The 14,742-nt window shown below is 39.9% G+C and overlaps 1 protein-coding gene across 6 annotated transcripts in view; it reads left to right on the forward strand.

Moving 5' to 3' along the window:
• RGL1 (ral guanine nucleotide dissociation stimulator like 1) overlaps positions 1 to 14,742 on the forward strand; it is a 297,516-nt gene that overhangs the window by 52,752 nt on the left and 230,022 nt on the right. For 2 of the 6 annotated variants that reach the window (XM_017848079.1, XM_017848083.1), the window contains exon 1: positions 11,983 to 12,087. The exons of the other annotated variants lie outside the window; for them this stretch is intronic. The gene's annotated coding sequence lies outside the window, so the exon portion shown is untranslated. Of the gene's footprint in view, positions 1 to 11,982; positions 12,088 to 14,742 lie in introns of those variants that run through there. 6 annotated transcript variants of the gene reach the window in all.

A 14,742-nucleotide genomic window follows, 5' to 3' on the forward strand; every position in this document is an offset into this window, starting at 1 on the left:
CAGGAAATTATCCATTTCTTCTAGATTTTCTACTTGATTTGCGTAGAGGTGTTTATAGTATTCTCTGATGGTAGTTTGTATTTCTGTGGGGTCAGTGGTGATATCCCTGTTATCATTTTTTATTGCATCTATTTGATTCTTTTCTCTTTTCTTCTTTATTAGTCTTGCTAGCAGTCTATCAATTTTGTTGATCTTTTCAAAAAACCAGCTCCTGGATTCATTGAGCTTTTGGAGGGTTTTTTGTGTCTCTATCTCCTTCATTTCTGCTCTCATCTTAGTTATTTCTTGCCTTCTGCTAGCTTTTGAATGTGTTTGCTCTTGCTTCTCTAGTTCTTTTAATTGTGAGTTTAGAGTGTCCTTCTAACAGTCAGGACCCTCAGCTGCAGGTCTGTTGGAGTTTGCTTGAGGTCCACTCCAGACCCTGTTTGCCTGGGTATCAGCAGCGGAGGCTGCAGAAGATAGAATATTGCTGAACAGTGGGTGTTGCTGTCTGATTCTTGCTCTGGAAGCTTCGTCTCAGGGGTGTTCCCAGCTGTGTGAGGTGTGAGGTGTCGGTCTGCACCTAGTGGGGGATGTCTCCCAGTTAGGCTAGTCACGGGTCAGGGACCCACTTGAGCAGGCAGTCTGTCCGTTTTCAGATCTCAACTTCTGTGCTGGGAGAACCACCGCTCTCTTCAAATATGTCACACAGGGACATTTACATCTGCAGAGGTTTCTGCTGCTTTTTGTTTAGCTATGCTCTGTCCCCAGAGGTGGAGTCTACAGAGGCAGGCAGGTCTCCTTGAGCTGCAGTGGGCTCCACCCAATTTGAGCTTCCCGGTGGCTTTGTTTACTTACTTAACCCTCAGCAATGGCGGGCGCCCCTCCCCTAGCTTTGCTGCCATCTTGCAGTTAGATCTCAGACTGCTGTGCTAGCAATGAGGGAGGCTCCGTGGGCGTGGGACCCTCCTGGCCAGGTGTGGGATATAATCTCATGGTGTGCCGTTTGCTAAGACCCTTAGTAAAGCGCAGTATTAGGGTGGGAGTTACCCGATTTTCCAGGTGTTGTGTGTCTCAGTTTCCCTTGGCTAGGAAAAGGAATTCCCTTCCCCCTTGCGCTTCCCAGGTGAGGCAATGACTCGCCCTGCTTCAACTCTCGCTGGTTGGGCTGCACCCGCTGACCAGCACCGACTCTCCGACATGCCCCAGTGAGGTGAACCCGGTACCTCAGTTGAAAGTGCAGAAATCACCGTCTTCTGTGTCACTCACGCTGGGAGCTGGAGGCTGGAGCTGTTCCTATTCGGCCATCTTGGGTGCCCCCCCGAATAGTTCATCTCTTACCTGGGCTAACATAATCACATCCCGATTGGTTTTCCTGCTTCCTCTCTGCCTGTCATTGCCATTATGTGCTATCCTATTACCTTATTTTACTTTTTCATTATATTTAACAATATCTGGTATTATTTGCTTTCGGATATATTGTCTGTCTTACTCTCCTTCTAGAATGTAAGCTCTGCAAGGCAGAAACTTTACCTTATCACTACTGAATCCCCAAGACCTAGAATGCTGCTGGCAGGTAGGTTTCATGTCAAACCTATAAATGAACAAATTAATTAATAGAAGAAATCTGGTGCTTGTTCAGTAGTTGGGAATTCAGGAAAAATTATTCCTTTGCTGGTTTTCTGAGGGCTTTTTTGTACAGCATTGGAAGAATGGAAAAACTTTTATTTAATAATGCATTCTTGAGATTGATATTAGAGTCTTATTATCTTAGATATACAGTATCACTTAGACCTTGCTGCATGCATTTTATGCTCCCTGAGATGTCTCTGGGAGATTTTCTGTGGAAACCCGGAAAGGAAACCAATTACAGTGCTTTCTCAGAGAAGCAAGGCTCAACAAATGACTGGGAAGAAAATTTGCTGGTTGAGAGAGGTATTCAGTATGTGTTTCAACAATGATGTACAAGGGAACAAAGAGAAGTGAATGCAAAACATCTTTGTTTGCTTTGGACTGCCCTTCTTCCACTAAGGCTAACTTTGAATAAAGAGGAACTTGATACTGGGCCGATGAATAAATTTTTAAAACTGGAAACTTAAAATGAAGGTCTGAGGATCCTGAAATACTATATATTTTAAAAAATCAATGATTCTGTTAAGAAATGGAAAACAAATGCAGGAAGAGTGGGTAGAAAGAGTGATTGGTCATTCTATATCAAGTGTAATGGAAAAGTTATTTTGTGTCAGCAAGATCTGGGTTTTGATTCTAGTCTTGCCACTAGCTGGCCACATGTCCTTGGATGTGTTGCTTCTGAAATCTAGACTTGTTATTTCTGTTGGAGGTTTAGGATGATCACATGAGATGAATCTTGGGAAAGAATTCTTACAATTATAAAGCACAATACAAGTGTAATATATTATCCTGATTATCATTATCTCACCATTCTAGTATGAGGATCCAGGGCTTCATTCCCTTGCTGTTTTCAACTTTGTGGTCCCAGAACTCCAATGGCTACAAAGATGCCAAGATCTGAACTCAGAGATTCATGAAACAGCTCTAAATAGTTTTAAATTACTTCCTTGGGAAACTTTTGCTTGCTTATGTGTATCTGAGATTAACAACTGTAAAAACACCTTTTATATAGCACCATCAGTGAGGCTTTATGTCTTTATTATAAATTTTGGAACATCCTCTAGGCTCTCAAAATGAAATCTCTGTATCTACTGAAGAGAGAGAGAGAGACAGCAAGGACTTTTATGTCTTTAAAAGCAATTACAGGCTCAGGTCTCCGAAAAAGTATTAAGTGCCAAGACTGACACCTCTGCAACCATTTGTTCTTGACATTTTTTCAACTTTTTTTTTTAGCCAGACTATTGATGCATTTTAATACCATTAGCATTTCTTAAAATTAGTTTAGCAGTATTATTAATTTGCCTTCTTAAAATAAAAGGCAGGAAAACAGTATTATGCATGTATTTAAAGTCCCCTTTCCAGATATTGGAAGGCATGTTTTTAAGTATTCTGGAGAAAAGTCATCTAAAAAAATTCCCAAGCAGACCATTTTGCTTTAGAAATATTGAAGATGCAATATGTGAATCATATTTGGATTTTAAAGCAGGATATTAAACTTCACAGTAAAAGTGATTCCATAGTTGTTAAAGTCCAACGAGAGGTTTACAAAGCCAGCAGGCAGAGAAACTGAAACTCACTTGGAGAGGTAAATGATACAGGAATGGAAACATTGAATAAATAACTTTACAGCAATTTTCTTGATGTTATTTTATCCCTTAAAGGCAGACAGATCATTAAAATTAAAATTGTATTAAAAATATTCTCTATAAAAATATGTAACCCAATAAAATGAATGTTGAGTTAGTCACATGTATTTCTTTCCAAACCCATAATTTGGATTTGAATTGGATTTCCAAACCCACAATACTAAATTTATTTAGTATTTTGAAATTCATGTTCGCTAGGCAGCGCATCTTAGTAAATTTTAAAAAATAAATTCCCATTACTTAGTTCATGTAAATGATCCTAAAGGTGAAGTGAATTGACCTTGCTGAAATGGAGGCTTATGCCAGGGCTGACCAGGGAAGGTGAGGAGAGGATAAAATACATGTTATCTTCATGCATTTGTGTCTTTGCATTTGCTGTTTCTCTCCTGGATGCATTTCCCATCTTGGGTCATTTGGTTAAATTCATACCAATTTTTTTTTTTAGCATCTATTTCAAGCACCGTGTTCTCCACCATGACTTCACTAACATCTCTAGATAGATAGTTGCTCCTTTCTACTCCTTTCTTTTGCTGCCTTATATGTGACTCTGTTATTGCTTCATCAATAATTTGCTTACATTTCTGTCTCTTTTGTATTTCCAGTACCTACCTTAGTACTTGACATATAGTAGGAACTTAATAATGTTTGCTGAGTGAATAAATAAAAAAGTGAGTGATAGCTCCTGATCACTGCATAACATAGATACAACTCATAAAGTTGTGATTCCTGGCCCCATCCTTGTGGGGCAAGTAGGGGTGGTGGGACAGAGGCTACCCAGAAGATGAGCAGATAGGTGGGTTGATTACACAATAAAAAAACATTCATTCAGCTTCTGGCACTGTGCCAGGTGCTGTGGGGGAAACTGCAGAGGTGTAAGGCACATCGTATCTGCTTTCAGGGGTTTACCAGTTAGGTTTAAGGGCCTAATTTACCTGTATGAATTATCTAGAGGGAAACTGAAGGCTACGTCCTAAGACTTGACTCTGTTTCTATGAGGAAGTTAGAAAAGTTAGAAACCCACACGAATTGAAAGAGCTTGGAAAGGCTTCATGAGGAGCCACAAGTTAATTTGGGCTCAGCACTATTGACTGAAGGAAGGGCTGATGAGGTGGCAAGCCTTGGGCTAGGTGGGAGTTGAATGGGTGGCTGTGTGGGAATTGGCTTGTGGAGCAGTGTTTACTCTGGGGGACCACAGACACTTTCTACACCTATGGATGGATTTTAGAGATGCTTTGAACCCCTGGAATTATTTGCAAAATGTCGTATGTATGTTTATATGAACAGTTTTCCAGAGAGAATTCTCAGCTTTGAAAGAAGTAGATGCAGATTTTAAAAGAATGTTAAGTTTTGTAGTTGCAATCACGAATAGGTAGCAGTATGATTATTTATCTTTTCATGAAGCCTTAAAGAAAGGGAAAAAGGGAGAATCTGATGGGTAGGAAGGCAAAGGGAGTAGGGAGATTCAGGCTAACAGTATAGGTCTCAATATTTATTAAATGATCTTTCCCTGAAAGTGTGTCAGTAACATGCAGTATCTTTAGCTGATTATCAAAAGAGATCATCAAAGCAATGGAGGCTACACTGCCTGTTTGAGAGAAACTACCGAACCAAAAGTGAACAAAAATGTATCCCATTGTTGCCCAAATGAAAACATACTTAATTCAAATGCAGAAATAATTTTAAAAAAATTGTTAGTGTTTTAATCAGTAAGCATTATTTTTAAAGGATTATTCTATTTAGGGTTTTGAATGTAGGGATTTGCCTTATAATGAAAATCTGCATTTCATTATAAAATTGAATATAATGAACATGACTTGGTTATTTGCCATAGATGCGTATTCTTTTAATATTGGATGCTCACTTTATATAGAAAACATTTGGATTGGAGCCCCTCTTTGGGCCATTGCCCACTAGAGGTTAACATACTAATATATCAGAGATGGGAGTGATGGATTTCTACTTCTGGGTTAGTGAGTGTTAACGCTATCAGAAACATGCCTTGAAGTGATAGCTCTATCATGTCACAATTGTGAGTTAAGGAGGAAGGAAAGAGATCTATGAAAAAATAAGCTGTTTCTTTGTTTCCTGGCTTGTTCCAAAAAGGACTGCAATAAAAAAAGTTTCATATTATTGGTTTATGTAATTGATAATAGCCCAGTAATTGAGGAACAAAAAAGTTGTTAAGTTTATGCAAACAAATAATACAACAGGGGATTGTCCCGTAATTCTATCTTTAGGAAAGTAATTAATTGGATAATAGTTAAAGAAGATAGTAATGTTGAGAGAGTATGGAATAGGTATATAAGCCTCAATTATATCTTAAACATTAGTAAGCCATATTTTTCCCTAGATTTCAATTTAATTAGAGGACCTGAGAAATTTGATGACACTGGAAACTTGTGCATTTTTTATTTATAAACCTGAAATATGCATAACTAATGTTAATTTAATAATGTTGAATTTTAATAGACTTAAAGTCAAGCATTAAGCAAAATGCTCAGATCATATAATTTTATGAGAAATAGACTATTCAACTCTCGTTTAATATGTAATTGTTCTATTAGTCGAGGAAAGTGAATTTCGAAATCTACTCAGGATCCTATTCTTTATGTATGATAGGGTATCTCTTGTAGTAGAATATATTGTGTTACTATAGATAGTGTACGTGAAGTCGGTGAGACTCTTGATGGGGTCTCCAAAACTTCAACTCAATGTCTAGCATGTCTCAGAGACGTGCGGAGTAGGTCTCGAGCTCTCAGCTCACTGCAAGAGCACGGACTCACGGGTTGCGACAGCTGGCTATGTGCTCAACAAGCAGGCTCGTGCGTCCCACGCCCCAGGTAGCTGGGGCTCGCTCGCGCCTGCTGCGCTACTCGGAACACGGCCACAACAACTAGCCACAGCTCAACAGTCACAGCTAATCTGTATTTCTACTCATAGGGAGGAGGCACTGGGGTGGTCTGCGCGCACACACACAATTGACATCAGTCCAGCAGTCCGAGTCGTTCCTTGTATTCTTGCACAGAGACTCAAAGTTAACCTTCTCCGCATTCCAAGAGACAATAAGAACTCTCGCTTCTGCGATAGCTTCCCCTCACTCAGAGCTTGTGTTTCTAGGCAAATGTCCACAGCAACCCCCATTCAGAACAACATACAGAGTGCAATTCTAGAGCATGTGTCTGGTCCGAGCGCAGCACTGAGAAGTTAAAGAGACAGTACCGCGCCCGGCCGACTATTCAACTCTTAATGATTCAACATAAAGGGCCACTTCAGTGACTGTTCAAAATGTCTTATTTCTGTGGTGATCTAATCTCATTTACTGAATCTGGTAATGTATATTTATGTGTCTATGAATATGAGAATCATAATACATATTTATATATATTATTACATTATTCTGTGTAATATAGTTTTTGAGTTCTTAATATCTTATATTTTCTATAAAGTCATATATGTGGCAGATACATATATGGCGATATTTCAGATTATTTTATTGCAAGCTGAAGAATGTATTATCTTCAGAACTTGCCACTTGCTGGGGATGAGATTGGAATAAGAAAGTGTATTGGCCTTATGGCTGTTCCTAAGGCTTGGGGCCGAAGGCTGGAAGTTGGCCCAAGTGAACAAATTACTTGGAGTGGCTAGTGCACAGGACAGAGTGCAAACCATCCCAGCGGGGAGCAGTGGGCCACGACTAGATGAACCATATACATCATCAGTTCTGAAAATGCAGCTGGTTAAAGGGTATTCAGGAGCAGGGTGAATGAAGCTTCGCTGGGGAAGAGAGAAGGTCCAGGCCTTTGTGAACAGGGTTGAGTTTTCTAGGTTGCCCAGGCCCAGGTTGATTTTGGCTGGAATTAAAGGTCGTGGTTCAGGTAGTTCACCTTTTATAGTTTCATGCTTATTAACATAAATTTACATTTTATTTTGAATACCTTTTGCTACAATTAGTTAAAACAACTACAGTAACGAGATGCTTAACTCTCATTCTATAAACAATAGCATTACAAGTTTGGGAATATGGAACAAACAACAATCTATGAAGAACAGATCAGTGGTTGCAGGTAGGGTGGGAGCAGTGACTATAAAGGAGTAGCAACAGGAAGGTTCTTGGGGTCATGGAACTGTTCTGGATCCTGATGGTGGAGGTGTTTACACACATCTATGTGCGTTAAAATTCACAGAATCATCTGCCCCCAAAAGTCCATTTTACTATATGATAATTGTTTATAAAAAGCAAAAAATGCTAGCAGGGAAATAAAAATATATTTTTTTGAGATGGAGTCTTGCTCTTGTCACCCAGGCTGGAGTGCAGTGGCATGATCTCAGCTCACTGCAACCTCTGCCACCCAGGTTCAAGCAACTGTTCTGCCTCAGACTCCCGAGTAGCTGGGACTACAGGCGTGCGCCACCACACCTGGCTAATTTTTTTTGTATTTTTAGTAGAGAGGGGATTTCACCATGTTAGCCAGGATGGTCTCAGTCTCTTGACCTTGTGATCAGCCCGCCTTGGCCTCCCAAAGTGCTGGGATTACAGACATGAGCCACTGTGCCCAGCCAGAAAATTTTAATATATCAAATATGCACGACAGAATAAAGTAAATCCTAACAGTCCTTGTAGGCCATAGGAAAGACTGAGTCCTAAAAGTAGGCCATTTGCCTGTTTCTGAACATCTTAGGTTGGTGGAAGGCACATTTTACCTGGAAGCTGAAAATGATTTGGTCCCCTAGTTCTTCTTTTATCTTTCTTTAGACTCCGTCTCAAAAAAAACAAAAATATATAGACCTATCTTCCTTCCTTTCTTCTTTCCTCCCTCTCTTTTCTTTCCTTCCATCATTTCTCCCCTCTTTACTCTTTCTTTCTTAAGTTCATGCTATCTGACATGGTGAAGTGGCATTCTAGATTAGTTGTTTTTTTTTTTTTTTTGGTCACAAGTGCCTACTGGTGGAAGGGACATGAAGGGAGGATGAGAAGCTGGTCTAGCTCTGCTCCAATCCTGAGGGTGGACAGCTGAACCAGAATAAAATGAAAAGTGAAGCCTCACTACTTACCAGAATACACTTGTGACATTCAACCCTACCTGTAGGCCTTCCTGTGTCAGGCAGTAAAGTGTTGTTCTGGCGCTGAGCAGCTGCTTTGGGTTAGAATTGAGACAGGCACCAGAAGTTGGATGCGGTCCACAACTGATCAGAGGACCCTTGTAAGAGACTTTAAGTTGACCCTTTCGTGTTCTTTGGATTGGACTTCCCAGGATTACTCTGTCCCTTTGAAAAAATACATTTGTGTCTTGGGCCTGAACCAAATTTAAATCAGTCTCCTAGAAATTTTGGAAGGGCTGCTAAGGCATGGGACAACATGGCCTGTTTTCTCAATACTGTCTCTTTAACTTCTCATTTCCTTGGCAACCTGATTTCTGATTTTCTGAATGGGGGTTGCTGTGGACATTTGCCCAGAAAACAGCTCTGAGTGAGGGACTATCGGAGAGAGTTTTATGTCTCTTGGGAAGGGAAAGGTTAACTTTTATTTCCAAGAGGACTGGCTGCATGAGTTCTTGGATGCAGCAGTCCCCAAGAGAGTGCTGTGTGTTGAGCTGTGGCTAGTGTGTGGAGTTCCATGCAGGCAGGAGTGGGCTGTGCAGAGCTGCTTGTTCACAACAGCTTCCTGAATCTGCTAATACCAGGTTGAGGGAATGAAACATTAGTTTGAAGTTCTTGACCCATATTCTTTACCTTAAACATTGGTAACCATTTTTTCTTTCAGTCCTTCCTCTAGGTTATTCTGGATTTGAAATCTCTAGCTATGACATAATATTAACTGAAATTCTTGACATTTGCCAACCCTAGTCACAGCCCTTGCTAAAGATCACTTCAACATAAAAGCATTTGTCTTTTAGCTTGTCTGAAAATATGTTGCAGTATGTTGCTGGTAATGAATTTCTTGGAGTTGAACCATTGGGTAGAGGATTTGTGATTTGAGTTTACCATCTGATTTATGTGTTCTATGGTCATCATAACTCAGATTTCAAGATCTGGGTACTATTGGGACTGTGGGGCTATTGTGCCTGACTTAATTGCATATGTAAGGCTAGAAGTAAAGCTAAAAAAGCAGATGGATTTGGAAAATGAGATTGTCCTGTTTTGAGGTCATGTGGAAAGCCAAGAAATTGCTGGAGCAGCTCTGACAGGGATTTCAGGAAAATAGGCTGGTAATATTTCCACTTCTCTCAGCTTGCAGTCTGGCTGAAAATGTACTAAGATCAGCCTTTTCCAAAGGTCTTGGTATTTCTGCAGCTGTTTTCAGAAAGTCTTGAATGTGAAAAGCAAAGGAGTCCACAGAATCTCAAGTATCCATGCCCCAATCACTAAAGCTCTTGGATGATGTAAGTGGAGAAGAGTTGAAGCCATGTAAGTGAAGGTGTGTATGACACAGTGCATGTGTGGAGGCTGCCCTTTCACTTATGACATCATGCTTGTGGCCCCCAAAAGCTTCCAGGAGAGCATTGGCTTGACAGGGAGTATGCCAAAAAGTCCTTGATAGGAGCTCTGCACATTATATTTCCACTTTCTATTATTTTAGATTCTTTTTTGTTCCATTCACCTGAGTCTGCTGGGCCATCTGCCTAAGCCAGCCAACATCTCACATTTTCTAATTGGTCTCGTTAGTTCAGGGTTAATATGTCACTTACTATCACTAATAAGAGACTGTACTTGCTAGACTCTTAAAGCATTTTTAATGAATGCTTCCAGTATTATGATTTTTGTTCTACAGAAAAGGAGACCAGGTTTCAGAGAATTTATGTGATCTGCACAAATTATTTGAACAGACTAGTGGATAATGAGGACTATAAAATGTATATTTTATACTGTCAGCCACCAACTTTCAAGTGGTTGAAGCTCTCCGTATATGTAATGTGTTTAAAAAGAAGTTTAAAACAATAGAAATGACTAGATTGTGTCAGTGATTTTTAAATATTCTGCAAACGAAACTTAAGTAAAAGCTCAATATGTTAAAGCTACAAGTTCTATTTTAGCATGAATTTATTTCACAAGTTTAGATTTCTAATACCTACTTATTTTCAAGTTAACCAGTAACATTAACAAAGCTATTTATGAACACAAATATTTGAAATCCAGATTTGTGGATGTGAGTTGGAGTCTTAATATCTAATATATTTTAGTTTTGTTTGGTTGTCACCCATTGGAAAAAAAACAAGGTTTACGGTAAATTCTTGAAAATACATATAATTTTCTTAAAAGCTAAGCCTACTGAAAATATTCTTCAATCTGATTGAATCAGACACTTGAGAAATGATTAACAGGTAGTTTTGGACCCAGTTTGAATCACTATCTAACTATACCTGAAAATATTCATTTTTCCTATTCTCTCCTAAGCCCAGTCCAATTACCATCCTCTCAAACAGTACTTGTCAAGGTCCCTAGATCTCCTTGTAGCCAAATCTGTCCATAAATTCTCAGTTCTCGCCTCATAGGACCCATCAGCAGCGTTTGACACTCCTGATCACTCCACTTACTCTCCAGGGTTCCCGCTTTCCTGGCTTTCTTCCCATCGCAAAGGCCACTTCTCAGTTTCCTTCCTGCGCCCCCGTCATTGTCCTGACTACCTCAAACTCCCTATCAGTCCTTTTCAACCATGGTTTCTCATCTGAACCATGGACACAAAAAAAAGATTTCAGAGAACATTTTCTCAACTTTTTCTAAGAATAATAACTAGTTCTAGGTGCATAGGAAGGAAGTTAATCCTTCACATACAATGGGTGCCTTGGGGGTTTGTCTTAATGTTTCTTCACAGAACCTCAATTGACAGAGGTTGCCAGGCTCAATCCACAAACATTAGGCATCTGATGCATTTTCATGACCTTAACTCCATCTATATATTGACAACTCTCAAATTTGTATCTCCAGCCCAGGCCTATATCTGAACACAAGATAATGTTCTATCCAATTTGATGCAACCTCTTGTAAATATCTGACACCTCAAACTTATCAAGTTCAAAAACAAAACCTGATCTTTCCCCCAAAAACTCTTCCACTCAGAGTTGTCATCTCTAAGGCCCAAATTTTAGTGATCCCTGAACTTCCGGTCTTTCTCTCACGTCTTACATCCAATCCTTTGGCAAATCCTATTATACCTATATTTCAAATACATCCAGAATCTGACCAGTTCTTGCAACCTTTACTTCTACCACCCTGACCTAAGCCACATCATTCTCTAGAGCTTGAACTGTTCTAGTAGCCCCCTAATTGGCCTCCCTGCTTTCATTGTTGGACCTCTACAGTCTATTTCAAACACAGCAGCCAGAGTGATCCAGGCCTTTGCTCAAAATTCTTCAGTAGCTCCCAATTACAATATGTATGGTAAAAGCTGGAAACCTTACAATGGCCTGCGTGATCTGTAGTGCCTCTTTCCTGACTGCCGCAGTCTTTTTGCTGTTCTTAAAATACATTGAGCAACTTCCACCCGGGGCAGTTTCCCCTGCTCCCGCCCCAAGCCCCTATGGCTTACTCCTCATTTCTTTCAAGTCTTTGCTTAGATGACACCATATCAGTGAGGCCTTTCCCTCCCAACCTTTTAAAAATTGTAAAGGCCCTAATCACTCACTATCCCCATTCTATTGCTTATTTCTCCCTATTGTGCTTATTATTTTCTAATATTTTACATGGTTTGCTTATTTGTTTTTAGCGTCTTGCTTTTCTACTAGTGTGCAGTTTCCTCAAGGGCAGAGATTTTGTCCATCTTGTCCACTACTATATGCCAAGTATTTGGAACAGTTTGCACAGAGAAATGGTTCCTGAATGAACTGAATGCATGGTGAGTGTTTACTTTGAAATTTGAAATGTGATGAATGGAATTTTAATCATTTTAATTTTTCCTTGTATTGCAGAAAATGCCTCATAAATGCATGTTGTAACATTATGAGATGTTCAATCCAGGTACCTCAGTGCCCACTCCTGTTAAATATTTACTCAAAGGTTAAAAACTGTCATTGGTTTTGTATGTTGAGGCCAAATTTGAACTTTTAGTTGCATGCTGATACTTTATCTGCAAATGTAGGCCTCATGCATTTCAACCCTACATTGCTAAGTTAATCTAATTGAGTATATTGAAAATACCAGCAGGATTCCAAGTATCTCAGTTCTCTCCCTTCCTCACTCTGTGTGAGTTGTAGCGGGACTGGTCCCTGCAGGTTGCATTTCTCTTGTTTGGGCATCTTTCTGTCTGGGTTGACCCAACTGCAGGCAGTAGTGTGTGATGACAGGCAGTTTGGAGAAGCCAGGGTATTTTCCCTTCCTTCTCTGCTGCTGTCAGCTTCCTGCCGTGGCCACAGCTTCTGTCAAATGATTCCATCCTAGTGTGTGAGCCAGCTCACACCAGTTCATGAGGGACAGTTTTGTTTATTTTTTTCAACTCCATGTTTATGTTTTTCTAACTCCATCAATATCACATTGATGACTTAAAATAGGCCAAATCCTGGCTTTCCACTGACAGAGAACCAATTTGTTAAACATTGACCAGCACACCGTGGTGGGCTCAGCCCTTGTGTTCTGTAACACCCCTTTTTCCTTTTTCTCTCTTGGGTCTAGGAGCGGTAGTGGCCTCCAGCTGTTGCTAATCCCTGGATTATTCACTTTTCCCTGTTTAGGACTCAATTCCTTGGTCACCTTTGTAAAGAATTTCCTGCATTAATTCCCTTCCCTTTTAGAAACAGGAAATGATTTCTGTTTTCCTATACTTTGATACCACACTTAAAGTAGAACAACCATGCTATGTTTAAGTGAACTTGAGAGAACCTTTAGCAGCAATACAAAACAAAAATCTTTGTCTCATCTGAAATATTTGCAGCAGTGCCTTGCCTTGGAACACGTAAAATACTTTGATACAAAAGTAAATTTGTGATCTCATTGCCAAAATTATTACAAATTATTTCAAAATGCTACAACTTAAAGACAGCACTCTAATATAGTTAGCACTTTATATGACATTATCTAACATAGTTTTAAATGGTGCTGCCATTTTGTTACCTCCTAATACTGTTTCTGAAGCTTATGGGAACTACTTGAACACTTTTTTCAATTGCTTTTCTTTTAAGTCATTTTCGGTTGCTTTCCTGTGGCCTACTCATCATTTGTAGACTTGGTCACATTGTGGATGAGTTACTTCATGGTGTATTCAAAGTCATTTAAATACCATCTTCTGTTTTGATGTATGTATTGAGTGTTTTTCAAGGCTATAAACTCCCTTAGGTTTGGCCACAGGAACAAAGTGTACAAAAATGGAGAATAGGAAGAGCTATAACATCCATACTCACATTTAGTTGAATTGTAAAGATTTTAGCTGTCTTATTCATCACATATGTTGGACGCCCAGTCTTGGGTACTGTGAGCTGTGATATCTGACAATGGTACCAATATTTCAGAGGCAGGGCAGCCTGGTCATCTAACACATTCACTGTGGGGTCAGTAGCTCAGGAGGTAATAGGGTTTACCCCGTGTGTTTCCTTCACATGTGTTGATGTAACTTACCCTGAACGATGTTTTTAAATTCATTTTTACCATTTGAATACTACTGGTCCAGACTGAGTAAGCATCCTTGAAACTATATGGTAGTCCCATCTACAGTCCTACGTCAAGGCTTGTTCCAAAATTGCACCAGGTCATAGACTTGGACTTTAACTCCATCTTCATTTCTATGCCCACCTTACGGAGTCCTCCAAGGAACATTCTAGAGAGCCCATCTTTCTGTATAATCAGTCTATTTAGAGTGGAGCAAGTGACGAAATTTAATGTGAAAGATTCCTTGATTTTCATATTATCCTGTTGTCTGCAGATTCTGATAAGTCTAATAAATATCCAAGTTAGGCCTAGTCTGGTTTTCTTTATCCAGGGTCCCTTCTATGCCCAGCTAGAGCCACTAGATCACTAGATCGTATGTGCAGGCTGCTTCCGATTTATTTCCCTCACTGCTGCTGGCCTGCCCCTGCCTTTTATCCCTGATTGGAATGTTTCAATGTTTACTTTGTTCTAATATGCTGTCCCTTGTACTCTCTTTTAAATCACCAGCCTTTGACTGTCTTGGTTCTTGTTTACCCACCTTTTCATCAGCTCCTTCCTCATTCTTCAAGCCTAAATTCCAGCTTGAAGTCTGGGTTCTACCATCTGTTGACAGACTTCCTTGAAGCTTATGATCCGCATTACTGACCTTCCTAGGAGTGTCTGCCTCACAATTTTCTGATGTTATGTTGTGCAATGACACCTCATTTTGTTTGTTTTTGCTGTGGCTGACTGGATCATTGTATATCAGATATGGTGTTTTGCCTGCCAGACCAAGCCTTCCCATATTGCATGGGAGTATACTAGTGGCTGTGACCAGACTGATTTTAAGTTCTGATCCCTCTTCCCACTCCTACCCTCAACCTGCTCAGACCTGACAAAGTAATAGGAAATTGCCCACCCATTTAAGTCCCAC

This window comes from Rhinopithecus bieti, unplaced genomic scaffold (assembly GCF_001698545.2).
Source record: "Rhinopithecus bieti isolate Rb0 unplaced genomic scaffold, ASM169854v2 scaffold_27006, whole genome shotgun sequence".
In the NCBI taxonomy this organism is placed as follows: domain Eukaryota; kingdom Metazoa; phylum Chordata; class Mammalia; order Primates; family Cercopithecidae; genus Rhinopithecus; species Rhinopithecus bieti.